Raw genomic sequence first — 15,744 nt, forward strand, 5'->3', positions numbered from 1 at the left:
GTTACAAAAGATATTGCCACCTGTGGGGTAGGAGTATTTTAAGCCAGAAAGACTCCTGCACCTGCTTGATGTGGATTGCATCTCCCTGAACCTGACCTGTGTCACCTGGGAGGAAAATGCCCCCCAAACAGTTGTGTAGGCTGCTGTGTGACCTGTGGTGAGGACACCCACAGGGAAATAATGCTGTCCTCACAGCAAGTGGTGTTGCAGACCCTCAAGCCTTCTGAGTAGATGAGGCCACGAGTGCCCTGTGAGAGTCTTGTGAGTCCAAATGTTTAACTAAACCTAGGAAGCCCTCTCTTCCTCTGCATAGCGTCACTATGAAATTGAAGATTTTTATATATTTGGTAGGTTTTGATCAACTACAGTCATTATTCTTTTTGATGCTCAAATTTTACCATCTTAGATTAAAATAGCTTTCATTCCCTTAAGACACAACTTAGCCTAGTTTTAAACAACAGGTCATTCATTTGCTTCTTTCATTTTCTCAAAAAGTGCTTATTGAACATGTGTCTATGCAACGAGTGCTTTGCAGGTTACAAAGCAAGAAAGAAACACAAGAGCTGCCTCAAGGCAGTGTGTATATGACTAAATGTCAAATGAACTAAACAATCAATGTTGTACAAGCTCAGAAAACAAAATCCCTTCTCTACTCTGAGGCATACAGAATGGATTTCACACCTTAAACGAAGCCTCATGTGGCAGAGAGGACAGTGCCCCTGCCAAAGACATTCACAGCCTAATCCCCAGAACTGCAAACATGTTAGGTTTCATGGCAAAGGGGAATTAAGGCTACTCATCAGCTGACCTTAAGATTGAGATCAAGAACAAGGCCTTTTAAAATAGGAAAACAGGCAGAAGCAGGGTCAGAGTAGCAGGGTCAGAGTTGGAGAATGCCATTCAGCAAAGGAAGCCGACATAGGAGTGATGATGTCAACTTTGGAGACAGAAGAAGGGGTCCCAAGTCAGTGAATGTAGGCAGCCTCAAGAAGCTGGAAAAGGCCAGGAAGTGAACCTCCCCTAGAGCTGACATCTTTTTTTTTAATTGACAAGTAACAGATGTACATTTTCTGGGCCCATGTGATAATTTAATACATTCATTTAATGTGGCAAGATTTAATCAGGTTAATTGGGATAGACATCACCTTAAATATTTGTCTTTTCTTTATGCTAGAAACATTAGAATTATTCCCTTCTAGCTATTCTGATATGTGCAATGGATTATTGTAAATGATAGCCACCCCACTGATCTATCTACAACTGACATCTTGATTTTTACCTGGTCAGACCTGTATTGGAGTTTGACCTCCAGAACTCTAAGATAATACATTCATATTGTGGTAAACCACAGAGTTTGTGGTAATTTGTTACAGCTGAACAGGAAACTAACACACCTTACTTGACCACTCCATCCATCATTCATTAATTCATTAAGTTACACGACCAAATGTGTGGCTGCTTGTGTTGGGAAAACGGCAGGTGCTGTACCAGTTGCTTTACCAGTGGTTTGCTGTGAAAACACCTGCTAGCTAAGGGGCCTGGGTAAAGAACTGAGTTTCCACACCAGCACAATGAGGACCACCCTCATAGGTTGCTGTTCAGAGTTAAAGAAGAGAAGAAACAGAAGGCACACAGCACAGCCTGACCCTTTGTTGGTTCTAAATAATAAGTTTCCTCATTCTTGGTTCTTCCCTCTCACAGAAGACTGGCTGCAGAACAGAGTCGGTGCCCACAGCTCACCTTCCCTGTTGCCTGGGAAGACAGTCCCAGAGGCACTCTTCACTGTAACAGTTTTAATGTTAATCACTATGGATAATCTGTCAGAAGAGGCGATGATAAAAACTGTCAGGGTGTTCCAAAGCCACAAAAGAAATGTCCCTTTAAATCAATTAAAATACCATGCCACCAATGAAGCCAACTCTTATCCATTAATTTCCCAAAGGGCTGCAAGAGAAGAAAACAAATACTAAGAATTCTTCATTTCCATACAGAATCAGGTTCACTGGTGAAGAGTTAAATTTTCATTGCCCCCTATGGCACTTCGCCATTTTTAATTATTCAGACAACAATGAAATACACACATTTTTCCACTTCCCCAAAAGTCCCTAACGAGCCCATGAGGCGGACAGAGACATTTTGGGCTACATAAGCAGGGCTCTGACTCTCACGTGTCTTTACTACTTCAACAGCTCGGCAAAGTTAGCAGGATTCACCCACTGCTTTCTCAGGAACAATTATTTTTTGAGGTCGCAAAATCGAGGTCACAAAAATGTCATCTTGTCACGGTGCTTCAAAGATGAACATATTTTCTCTGGCCAGTTTTGCTACATATACAAACTGTCCAAGTGATATTCCTCTTGGAAGTGACTGACTTCACACAGGAGTTTAGAACCACGTCCAGCACACAGGAACCACTTACTAAATGTAGGCTATTAAAACTTGGGAATAGGTTTGCCGATGATAACATCTTTCTAAGGGGAAACAGGACTGCTTAAATTATCCAAGACCTGATTAATACTTCGATTAGCTATTGATGATAAAAAAAAAAGAGAGAGAAGATGACATTAATGATTCTTTCTTTATTCTTATTTCACATAAAAATTAATCAAGTTCTCACCAAACGGCAAGCAAGGTGTCAGAGCAAAATTAGGATAGAATTTGATGCACATGCAGCAAATGTTCTCCAGAAATTGAAAGAGGACTCATTAATCAACATGGTGGATAATTAATTCAGAAGGAAAATGAAATCACCATGGCCATTTTTTTTTACAATATAAATTTGGCATCTTCAAGGTAGCAGGTGTAAGCACAACAGACCCCCAAAACCAATTCAATATGAGTGAAACTGAAATTTTCCTCATCAGAAGGTAATTCCAATGGACAGATAATGCTGCAAGATTCCTCTCTGGGACCATCAATCATGTTTATAAACTATCCATCTGCAGGCATGGACAATGGAAATTTGAGAAGAAAAATATCTCCTGGGTACATTTGCTGTCCAAATTGTAATGAGAGGTTAAATGAGAGTAAAAATAGTCACCTACATGAGCAAAACACCAATAAGACTTATGACAAACTATTAAATTTCTAGTTTGGTAAAACCTAGACTCTAAGGTGTAAGAGGTCAGCAGTTTGCATCTTTCCTCGCTGACAATTTTCCTCTTAAAGATTTCTATGTTTAGAAGTGGGACTAGGCCTTCCCTCTCCAGGCCCTACTCCTTAAAGGGGGAAAAGATGCAGAGAGATGCCACTAAGTCTTCCCTCCTGGGGTTTCCACATCACTGCCCACTGCCTACTCCACCCACTGCCAGACTGTGACAGACCAGTCAGCCCTGGAAGAGGCAAAAAGGAGAAGTGGAACCACCTCTCTCTGACTCAAATCCTCCCTGTCCTTCCTGTCCTTCCTGTGCTTCCCTCCTAACTCTCTTTTACACATATCCTAATCAACTTTTCCTGGAAGGTAAAATTTCGTTATATTTGGAAGCATGGGCTTGGAAGTCACATTAACTTAGCTTCTAATTTCAGCTTTACCCCTCAGGAACTGCATGAGCTCAGGTGGGTTATTCATGTCTCTGAGCCTAGTTTCCCTGTTGGCTATGTGAGAATATGATCACCCACAACAAATGACAGTCACTGAGAGGATTAGTAATAGTGCCTCTTATGATCAGGCTTTGTTTTAATTGCTATATATATATAAAAGCCATTTAATCATCACAAAAAAATCTCATAAGGTAGGTGATTAATGTCTCTCTTACAAGTAAAGAAACTGAGGCACAGAAAAATTAAAATACGTTGTTCAAAGTCACATTACTATTAAATGACAAAATTGGGATTTGAACCCATGACATGTTGCTCCAGAGTCCTTGCTGTACCATCCATCCTACTGTCTCAAAACGGCACATGAAGCACTTAGCCCAGTCTCTGGCATAGAACAGATGCTGGAAAACATGACTTCTCATTGTTGTGGCTGTTGTTACGTCTGTCATGTCTTTCTTGACATCATTCTTTATGGCAGAGAAAAGAAGATGCAGGGGAAACATGATAAACACATGGATGGATGGGTGGATGGCTGCAAGGGTGAATGGATAGATGGACAGATGGGTGAATGGATAGATGGACAGATGGATGAATGGATGCACGGATAGATGGAGGGATAGATGGATGAATGGATGGATGGATGATGGATGAAATGAATGGAGGAATGCATGGGTAGGTGAATAGATGGGTTGATAGATGACTGACTGGCTGGATGGAAGATTGGATGGGTAGATGAAGGATGGATGATAGATAGACAGGTGAGTGGATGGATATATAGATGGATGGATGACAGGTGGACAGGTGGGTGAATGGGCAAATTGATAGATAGGCAGATGGGTGGATGAGCAGAGAGAAGGATGGATGGATGAATAGATGAATGAAAAAATGGGTGGGTGAAAAAGATGGGTGGATGGATGCATGGGTGGAAGGACAGATGAGTAAATGGATGATGGATGGGTGAATGAGTAGGTGCATGGGCACATGGGTAGGTAGAAGAACAAGTGAATGGGTGAGTGGGTAGATGGATGGATGGATTAGTGGATGAATGAATGATTGATAGGTAGGTAGGTAGAGAGATAACATTTGAAACCCTTATTTGAAAAGGCAAATGTGCTCTAAATGAAGGTTAGATGATGATCATAGGAAACAACTGTAGGATGGAAAATGTATAGGTGGCTTTAGAAATGGAATAAACCTCGGATGTCAGCTAAGTCACCTTTCCAACCAATACCTGGGTTTTCTCAACATCTTCTCTGCCAGGCAGTCCCCAGCCTCTGCCATGTGCACCCACCACAATGGGGAGCTAGCTGCCCCTCCAGGCTAACTCCCCTTATAGAAGAGCTTAGAGAAGCAGAAAGGCCTTCTTCATAATTAGCTGACATTTATATCCCTAAAATTTCCATCACTGCCCCAGCTTCCACTGTCTTATCCACAACAACCTTGCAGATATCTGATGATTATGATCAGGTAAACACAAAATATCACCAATCCAGGCTAAACAGCCTTAGGCTTCTGACACGGAGTCTTGCAGGCCATGGTGGGGATTTGGGTTTTACCACGGAACAGGGTAAAGCTGGTGAAGGCTTTTCAGCACAGGTGGCCCAACCGGATTCACTGAAAAGGTACCTCTGGCTGGTGTGTGAATGGACTGGACGGTCAGGGATGGACGTGAAGTTGGTGGCAGAGGCCAAGAAAGAAATGGCAGTGGCTGAGATTCAGGTGCTGTTGATGAGATGGGAAGAGGTGGAGAGCTCCAGGAAGGAGAGGGGAGAAGTCCCACATAGGGACCAGTGTGCAGGTGAGGAGAGGCTGCATTAGGATGGCACCACAAGTCAGCCGCCTGTTTGAAGTAAACACCATGTTTACCACACGTGACACTGTATAAATGGATTTCTGGTTAAGGACAGATGCACCCTCCAGGAATGTCAGCTGCCCAGCACTGAGATGGAGAACTGCATGTGTTTCCTGTGACTGCTGCTGTAACAAAGTACCACAAAGTGGGTGGCTTCAACCAACAGAAATGTGTCACCTCACAGCTCGGAGACCAGAAGGCCAAGATGAAGGTGTTGGCTCATGCAAACAGTAGGCAGCTGTGCTAGGAAATTAAGGTCCTCAGGAGCATCCTCCAGCCGGCAAGGGTTGCTGGTAGATAAAAACCCCAAGGTGAGGGAGGTAGCAGGGAGGGTCTGCAGCCTTAGATGGGGATTCTTGTGACTCAACTCTGAGCCAACCAGAGGATGCATCTTTGGGGTACTCTGCTCTCCTGCAGAAGTTCTCAAACTATTAAACATCAGAATGTACAAGAAGGATCTGAAGACACAAAATGCAGCTCCCCAGGCCTGCTCTCAGGTTCTGGTTCAGAAGGTGTGGCTTAGGGAGATGTACTTGTTTCCTAGGGTACTTTCCTATGTAGCCAAGTACCATCAGCTGGATGGCTTCGAACAACATTTATTCCCTCCCAGTTCTGGAGGCCAACAGTCCAAAGTCAAGGTGTTGGCAGGGATGGTTCCTCCTGCAGGCTGTGAGGGAGGATCTGTTCCATGCCAGCTTGGTGTTGCCAGCAACTCTTGGTATTCCCTAGCTTATAGCTGCATCATTTCAGTGTGTGCTTCTCTTCACATGGTGTCCGTCCTGTGTCTATGTCCAGATTTCCCTCTTCTTATGAATATACCAGTCATGTTGGATCAAGGCCCACCCTAATAGCCTCACCTTAGTGAGGTTACAACTGCAAAGATTATACTTCCAAATAAGGTCACACTCACTGGTCCCAGGAGTTATGACTTCAACATAGCTTTGTGAGGGGACGCAATTCCACCCATAACAGCAACCCTGAAGGTACTGCAGTCCCTCTCCATCCATGACAGCATCCAAGTAGAAATGGGTTGGCCATCCATTAGGCATACCAGAGACTATTCCTGCTCTAGCCGAGAATTTGGGCCAGACGACCACTAAGATCCTGTGCAGCATCCAGATTCTAAGATTCTGTTTTCCTGGGAAGGTGTAAATCGCTTTATCTTCAAGTTAGCTCTTAGCTCATGAGCTGGGAAAATGTTCTCTCCCCTAAGAAAGGTAAGGCCCTGGTAAAGTCTTTTCCTCTGGAGAGAAAAGGGGCATTTGGTAAAAACGAGGGAAATCTGAACAGACTGTGAACTGTAGCTAATAATAATGTATCAATATTGGATCATTCACTGTAACAAATGTAGCATGCTAATATGAGACATGAGTACTAGGGGAAACTGGGTAGGGGAGACAATGGGAACTCTCTCTGTGTTCTCCTCTCAATGCTTCCACAAATCTAAAACTGTGCTAAAATATAATCTATTAAGTAAACAAAAAGTAGAGCTGGACTCCTTAGTATGTGCCTGTTACAAATGAGGCCCACCCTCTCTTCAGCACTGAGATGCCAAGAATCTGGAGCTGCAACGGGAACTTGAAACAAGAGGTTGAAAACAGGCCGTGCACGGTGGTTCATGCCTGTAATCCCACCACTTTGGGAGGCCAAGACAGACAGATCACCTGAGGTCAGGAGTTCGAGACCAGCCTGGCCAACATGGTGAAACCCTGTATGTGCTAAAAATACAAAAAGTAGCCGGACGTGGTGGTGTGTGCCTGTAATCCTAGCTACTCAGGAGGCTGAGGCAGAAGAATCGCTTCAACCTGGGAGGCGGAAGTTGCAGTGAGCCAAGATTGTGCCACTGCACTCCAGTCTGGGTAACAGAGTGAGACTTCGTCTCAAATAAAAAGAGGTTGAAAACAGCCTATATATCCTATAGGGAGAAGAGGGAGCCTGGAGTCAGCCCTGGAGCCCAGGGAAGGCCCCGCGGCAGAAACTGCAATTTTTGAGGGGTCTCTCAGAAGCTCCTCTTTGAGAGAAGAGGGGCACACATGAATTTCTCTGGGTTCTGGAATCCACATGCCAGAGCAGACCTCTCACTGGAGATGCCTCTTCCTTGCATTTACATCCATGAGGTTTCAACTTAGCAGTCAGCTTCTCCGTTCCCTAAGGCGACTCTGGCCACCTGCCCTTCCCTTGCATTTCCAAGGGTTTCCTCCAATCACTGGTGGGTAACAGCAGTGCAGGCCTGGAGCCCAGGGGCATCACTGCGGGGATGGCTGGAGTTTTGCTGATGTTTTCTGAATTCCACCCGGTGCCTGGAGTGAGGAGAATCCTATGGACTGTGCCGTTGAGGAAACTTGGAATCCAGGCTTGGCCTGGGCGTGCGGGGCATGGTTAATCTGTGTCCAGGAGTGCAAGAGCACCATTCCAGGCCGCTGAAGGAAGCCACTCTGTCGTTGAGTCGGGCCCCGCTGGCCACAACTGAGCAGAATAAACAGTTGGGGACGGAGTGAGACACACGCTGAGTGTCACGGGCAGGGTGGAAGCTGCCATTGCAATGGTGGTTCCACCTTGCGCTGCACCCTGCACCATGCCTCTCGGCACATGAGCCCTCTCTCCCTGCAGACCGTGGGCATGGACAGGCTCCCTGCTTTTCTCGGCTTCCTCCCCAGCACCCAGCCTACATCGTGCCTAGCGCTGAGGGAGAGCACAGTAAACACTTGCCAAAAGAACAGAAGGTGTTTGTCAGACAGAACTCCTCAAGAAACCCTCACCTTGCTGGAAGAAGACAGTGAGAGTTGCCGTGGGAACCCAGCAGGCGTTCCCTCTGCTCTGCTCTGCTCTCCAGCGGCCCCTTTACAAACTCCATAAGAACCCCGCCATGTCGGGTGCTGCACAGGAACCCACCACCTCTCAGGAAATCCAGAAGCGAGGATCCGGTTTGAGGACAGGGCTGCTGTCCACCTTAGCTGACCTTTGCTCCTGCCAACCATCTGGTGCTCCAGGTGAACTCTGACACTGATCCTTCCAGAAAGGTAGAAGGGCCTAGACACGAGTTATCTGTATCATGGGGCTGGAGTGAGGAGAGATTCAAGGGTCCACGAGGACCTTCTTTCAGAGAGTAAGGCCTCTTCCCCACCACCACCCATATGTCCAGTCTCCTGCACATGTTCCTCTGGCACTCGTTCCCCCTGCTGGAAATGCCCCACGCACATTCTGACAAATCCTAATGGCCCTTGAGACCCAACCCAGACGTGCTTTCTGAGGTTCACCTGGTGCCACCAGGCCTGCGCCACCAAAGGGACAGGATTTGATATGGGAAACAGTCACAGTCCGAGCATCACAGACCGTGCTGAGAGCCTTGGAGGGAGAGCACGCACACACAGTCCCTGGCATGGACCAAATGCTTAATCCATATGGAAGAAGAAATGGAAGGAAGAGAAGGAAGAGAGGGAGGAAGGGAGAAAGAAAAGAAGAGAGGGAGGGAGGGAGGGGGTCAGAGTTTTAAAATAGCTTAGAATTTGGAAGGGAAAGAGATGGGCATTATTTTTAAGCCTTGTAAAACTGACCACCACCCCACAAGGACCTCCAGTGGAATATCTCACAACGGGTCATGAAGTGAGATGATTCAATTCCAGAAGTATTTCCTGAGCATCTGCCATGTGCAAGGAACCACGTCTATCCCACTGAACCCTGAGGGAAGCAGGGGAGGTGGGGGAGCTGCGCTCTGGTCTGAGAAGTGCTGCCTCCATGCAGACCTCAGGCCCTTCCCTCTTTGTGAGTCTCCTCTTGCATGATCCAAGAAGAATCTCCACCAAATGGTCTGCAAACAGCCAGGAAGCACCAGAGGATGTCCCGGCCTTGGAGTCAGAAGACCTGGGTTTGAGCCCTGGACCAACCATTGCTGATGAAGAGGTAACCGTTCCCAGCATTCCCGTGTCTAAAAACACCCCTCAGCTCCTCGGAAACATCCCAGAAACCATTCTCTGACACACCCCTTCGAGTCCTCTAACCCACTGACCTCCTCCTTTTACTTCTTCTCAAGGCCCCTCAAGTCTCCACTTCCTTCCTCATCCTCTTGAGATGTTGTGATCACTTCCACCCAAAGATTTGTAGCCCTAATTCCTGGAACCTGGAAATGTGACCCTCGAAAGGAAAAGGGCCTTTGCAGATATAATTAAGTGAAGGATCTCGACACGAGGAGACTATGCTGGATTATCCAGTGAGCCCTAAATCCAGTCCCGAGTGGCCTCCTAAGAGAGAGGCAGAGGGAGATTTCATACATACAGAAGAAGGGGAGGCCACATGCAGGCAGAGACGGAAGTAAGTTGGCCACAAGCCAAGAAGTGCTGCAGTCTTGGAAGCCCCAGAAGCTGGAAGAGGCAGGAACGACCCTCCCAGAGCATTTGAAGGGAGCATGGCCCTGCTGATACCTTGATTTCAGCCCAGAGAAACTGATCTGGGACTCTGGCCTCCAGAACAGTGACAGGTGTTTCTGTTGCGTGAAATCACCAAGGTCAGGGTCATTTGTTACAGCAGACACAGGATACATAGCTAAGTCCCTATCCCTCTCCCTCTCACCTGGAAAAGCTCTCCAGGCCAGCTCTGGTCCTGGTACCGGGCTAAGGTCAGCACTGCATCCCATTGTATAGATAAGGCAACTGGAGTCACCAACGCAGTAAGTGGCAGAGCTGGGACTCAACCCCAGCAGTCAGGCCTGGGTTTTAACCACTGGGCTCTATGCCATGCCCTCCAGTGGCCTCCACGCCTCCATCCAGACCACTGAGACCACTGCAGGCGAAGGCACCTCGTCCAGGCAGGGAGGCCCACCAGCCTCACATGGGCAGTCCATGATGCTCAGCAAGTCTGGGTTTCTCTAGTAAGCCCCCTCCGCATGGTCAGGACTGTTTCACACTTTTCTACATTCCCACCTTTTCCTCCCCTGTTGTCCTCACCTTGAACTTCATTGAGAAGCATCTGACAGGTTCATCCCATGTTCCCTCCCCAAGCCACACACCTGCTACATCTACATAGACTCTGCCATCCTTCCTATCATGACAGATGATGTCCCAACTCTTGTCCAGTCCTTCCATCAAACAGAATCTCCCTGCAAGGGTGTCCTAGCCACAGGACATCCTTGGAAGAAGCTGGGTAGCCTGAAGGACCACATCACATCTGGAAACATGTTGTGTTGTCTTCTGGTTTCAGTAATGCTGCACCTCCTCCTAGTCTTTGCTATCAAGTACCTTATAGCCTCAAGTTTTCTCTGCAGGTGATTTTCAATTATAGCATTCCACCAAGTGTAATGTGTACCTACTGCGTAGTGGCACCTGCTGTGCCAGGCACTGTTGGAGGCACTGGGGATGAATCAGCGAGCAAGACAGAAGATCCCTGCACTCAAAGAACTTACTGCCCAGGTGGGTAAGACGAAATACAACAACATTAATTTGAAAACATAAGGTAGTTTCCGGCAGCCTTGAGTGTTGTGAAGAAAATTAGAATTTCAGGATAAAGAATGGAGGCAGTGTTGCTGCAGGGAAGGCCCCTCACTGGCTCTAATGACTCTTCAATCTCTGTGCCGTCTACACCTCCGACCCTGGCCTGGTCCTCTTTTGAGTCCTCAAATGTCCACATCCCTTCCTACCTCCTATGCATGCTGCCCACTCCAAAATGCTCCTCACCAGCTCTCAGCTTAACAAGCCTCCCTTAGAAGCATCCTCTCCAAGATTCTTTAACAGAGCCCCTTGTCCCTTCATAGCTCTGACCACAGTGTAGAATCAAAGAATTAGCAGTGTACGGAGTTGTGTGTGCTTGTGTAAGCTCTATAAGGACAAAAACCAAGACACTTGCTAGTGTCCGGCAAACGAGAGTCTTGGATCTACCACAGTGCTTGGTGCAGAAGGAGCCCTCGGCAAGAATCTGTTGGATTCATCAATCCATTAATTACTTTTTAAAAAGTACTGCATGCATGAACCAGCAACCCAATCAAAGAACAACTGAACAAAAGAATCTGGGATGAGTTGTTTAATATCCCTGGGCTTCAGGTTTTTAGAGATGAGGAACAAAATCATTTCTCTAAAGTGTTTACAACGAATAAAAAGAGTAGAAGTTGTAAAAATAAACCATATGGTTGGTACATAAAAAACTACTAAACACACATATTTAAAAGCCTCAATTCGACAAATACTCATGAAACACTTACTTTGTACAAACACAATTTCAAGACAGTTTAGAGGCAATGTCGGTAGCATCCAGAAAGAGTCCTAAGCTTGTTCTAATAATAGAGGAAACAGACATAGATCTGAACTTCTTTTTTTGCCTTACTTTCTTCGACTCTCTGAAACATCTAAGCTCAGTCTTTTTAAAAAGCTGTTCGGTCAATAGAAGAAAAGATTGAAAACACTCAGGCCTAAGCCAAATCCATTACTACCTGTGTGACCTTAGGCAAAAACCAATAAGCCTTTCTGAACCTCAGCTTCCTGGTCTAAAACGGGAGAGTTGTGAGAATTAAATAAGATCACAGGCGAGAGGTGTGTGGAGTGGTCAGGCCTAGAGTAAGGCTGGAGCTAAAACACAATCGGCACTCCATGCCCCTAGAAGCTTCCAGAACCAGCTGGTCCTGCCTAGTTCCTCCTTCCTCCTAGTCCCAGCATGTGCTGAGACTGAGCCCACCTCCATTATAACCACACAGTCAAGGAGCCTGATAAAAATCAAAGGAAATAGTCCCTCCTCAAATCCTCTCTGTAAGACAGCCTATGAATAAGCAATGTAAAAACCACCACGCACACCTAGGAAATGCGCCTCGTCAAAAATAACTCAGCAGGATAGAGCAAAGTTATGGCTCTGATGGGGCTTGAAATGAGGGGGTAATCAAGTCACCTAATGGCATATTTCGAATCCCAGCTAAGCTTCATGTTAGAATTACAAATGGGATAACTGATTTGCCAGAGAAAAATGCTATTTTTAGTGGGGAGTGTATCACAGATTTCCACGCATACTAAGCTCCTGCCATTCTGAGTGACATTTTCTTTCTGGGAGCATCTAAGCAGGACTATACAGCAAGATGGAACGATTAAAAGTAATTGGCAATGCTATCATTGAAAAAAAAAAAAAAAGACTGGGTTTCTAAAACTAGTGTCCAACCAGAATGCCTGAAACAGAACTGGAGTTCAATAAATATTGAATGTTGGGACGGGAGGGAGGATGGGAAGCTGGGGGAGAGGAAGAGAGGAGTGAATTTAGCTCACAAGCTGAACACACTCAGTGCATGCTTGATAATCAATGCTAAACACTCTTCAGGCAAAATAAGACAAGCTCCCAAGGAAAATGAATATAAAATTCCAGAGGTGCAAGAACAAAACCATTATAAACTTCAACATTCCTATTGTACTCAAGCATCAAGACTGGCAAACCGCAGTGGCTGCTTATAATTTCATATAATGTAGGGATAAAGACTGGGCTTCTTATGCCCCATTACTTTTTGAATAAAAAACAAAGACAGGAGGATTAATACTTTCCTATTTTAAAGTACTAATTACTTTAATCGGAAGGTTATGGAGTACCACATACTTGCAAATTAAATATCCAGGTGCTGATTGCATGATCCAAATCTTTTCACTCTACTTGTCATTTTCATGTTTTGTAAGAAAACAGATTTTTAGCTCTGAAGTCATTTGATAATTAGCTGCTCACACCACTTAATATAGTAAGTGACATTTATGAACCTCTGCCAATAACTTCGCCTTCTACTGTTTGTCCATTTCTCCCTACTACTTCAGACAAGGTGGCAAATTTTAATTTGTAATCCTTGGCATTCTGATTAGGGAATTAAGTGAAAATGAAGAATGGTATCTGGATGGCTGCACAAGGCTTAATTAACCAAACCATACAACTGGCACCCAGAAACGGGTGAATAAGCCCTGACTTCCCTCTTGGTACAAGGTCAGCCCTGCACTTACGAGGCTCCAGGCCTGGCTCTTCACCAGGCACCCAGTGAAGAAGGAGCATCCATTCAAACAAGAGGGGAATCCCTTTCTTCTGAGAACAGTCATTGAGCTCACAAAGTGGAATGAGTCAGACATAGCGGGGCTCTTCTCTCAGGCCAGTAGGTAGTTGCTCCTGAAAAGCATGACACAGAGCTGCTTCTGGTTCTACCTAGGATCTACCTCTTTGTGTCACAGGACACCATTTCTCGGACCCAGGGAGGATCAGGAAGCTGCTCAGTTTTGCTCCCCAGGTCTCCCAAGTTCAGTATGCTTTCAATTTTCTTGAGAAAGACTCAAGGAAGGGCAAATCACCCTGACCACTTCTCTTTAGGGTCTGCTAATCTGACCAGGGCTCACAGCAGCTATTAGCATAAGGACACGTCCCTATCACAAGTCTCTTTCACATCATTACACATGACAGTATCCCGAGGCTCTAGGTTATGGGTTCCCCGTTTGAGAGATGAGAAAACTGGGCTCAGAGAACGTCTGTAAATTATAAAAGTGCCTGAGCCTAAACAGTGAGGAAGCTCAAGTCCCATTCTTCATTCACCAGATGTATTGCTGTGGGTAAACCTCTCAACCTAGCTGAGCCTCAGCTGCTTCAACTATCAAACACTGAAAATAAGATGCCATACCAAAAAGCAGTATGATGAGCACCAAATTAAATAAGGGGTGCACATTTCTAAAAGTGACATAAACATAAGGTATTTTATCTGAAAACATAAGGCATTATAGTTTATCGTTATCTTGATGATTCCAAATTCCCAGAAATTACCCTCCAGTGGGCAGTGAGTGGGCAGAGAGCTACAAATCTTGAACCTAGAATAAAAAAGGTTTCCTGTAAATGACATCCAATACGAAGAGTTCACATTTGGCCCCATTATTAATCATCAGCAGTCTAACAAGAAAGCAAAGCATGTTAAAATAAAAATAATCAGATACAACCAAATAAGAATTTGATCTGGGAGAAATGAAGCCCAGCTTTGAATGATCTCAATCTCTGATTGGATTAATATAATCCATAATTATGCTACTAGCCTCTTAGAAGAAGATAACATCACCCTCGTCCTCAGATTGTCTTTTCAACTTCATATACAATGTCTAGCACATAATAAAAAATACACAGAGATATGAGACAAGAAAACATGATCAAACACTGAGTGGTATGCTAGATAACAGACACAGAATGAGGGTACAGATAATAACGTCTTCAGACAGCGACTTTAAAATAATTTTGTTTGAGAGTAAATTAAAAAAATAAGATTGAGATTTTTGGCCCAAAAAAAAGGAAAATTAAAGAAAACATGAAGAAGTCATCTTAAATATCTGTTGAAAGGAAAAAAGGAATGGTAAGGCCATGCTGATGAACCTTATCTAGTTAAGGTTACCTATTAGACTGTGAACCATGTGTCCATCCAGGAGAAATCTTGGACAATGATTAAGAGCCTGGACCACGGAGCAGATGATCTGAGTTTAAAATCTGACCCTATCATTTACTAGTATACGCCCTTGGGCAAGTGACTTAACCTCTCTCAAGTTCTCATCCATAAGATGTTACAGAGAGCAATACCTACTTCATAGGCTTGTTAAGAGGATTATACGAGTTAGTTCTGTAAAGTTCTTAAACAGTGTCTGGCACTATCTGCTATTGCACATAGGAAGTATGATGTTAATATTCATTAACTACATAAGAAGAACTGAATTCAGTTCAGCATACAGTCACATCACCTGGTCTGGCCTTTCTCCCCTGCTGCCTCTTCTTTATTTTCTATACTTAATACCCCAATCTGTACATCAGCCACACTTGGCTACTGACATCTCACCAAACGCACCTTGCTCCTTTCACATCCTTACATCTGCCCTTTCTTTCCTCTGTCTGAAAATCGTTTCCATGCTTAATCAATTTGGAAAGCTTCTTCATAAGCTTTCAGAATCAATTCAGATTCTCTCCCTCTTAACTGAGTACTAGACTTAATACCTGGATGATGAAATAATCTGTGCAACAAGCCCCTGTGACATGAGTTTACCTATATAACAAGCCTACACACATATCCCTAAACTTAAAAGTTAAAAATAAATAAAAATTTTTAAAAAAAATAATTAGTTCAGCCCGGGCACGGTGGCTCGCGCCTGTAATCCCAGTACTTTGGGAGGCTGAGGTGGGCAGATCATGAGGTCGGGAGATCAAGACCCTCCTGGCTAACACGGTGAAACCCCGTCTCTACTAAAAATACAAAAAAATTAGCCGGACGTGGTGGTGGGCGCCTGTAGTCCCAGCTACTCGGGAGGCTGAGGCAGGAGAATGGCGAGAACCCAGGAGGCGGAGCTTGCAGTGAGCCGAGATCGCGCCACTGCACTCCAGCCTGGGCAACAGAGCGAGACTCC

General features: G+C 45.1%; 1 protein-coding gene across 2 annotated transcripts in view; it reads right to left on the minus strand.

Annotated features, from left to right (window-relative positions):
* The window catches only part of EVC2 (Ellis van Creveld syndrome 2), a 165,934-nt gene that overhangs the window by 102,819 nt on the left and 47,371 nt on the right, over positions 1 to 15,744 (minus strand). The window lies entirely within an intron of this gene.

The sequence above is a fragment of the Mandrillus leucophaeus genome, unplaced genomic scaffold (genome assembly GCF_000951045.1).
Source record: "Mandrillus leucophaeus isolate KB7577 unplaced genomic scaffold, Mleu.le_1.0 Scaffold68, whole genome shotgun sequence".
Classification (NCBI taxonomy): Eukaryota; Metazoa; Chordata; class Mammalia; order Primates; family Cercopithecidae; genus Mandrillus; species Mandrillus leucophaeus.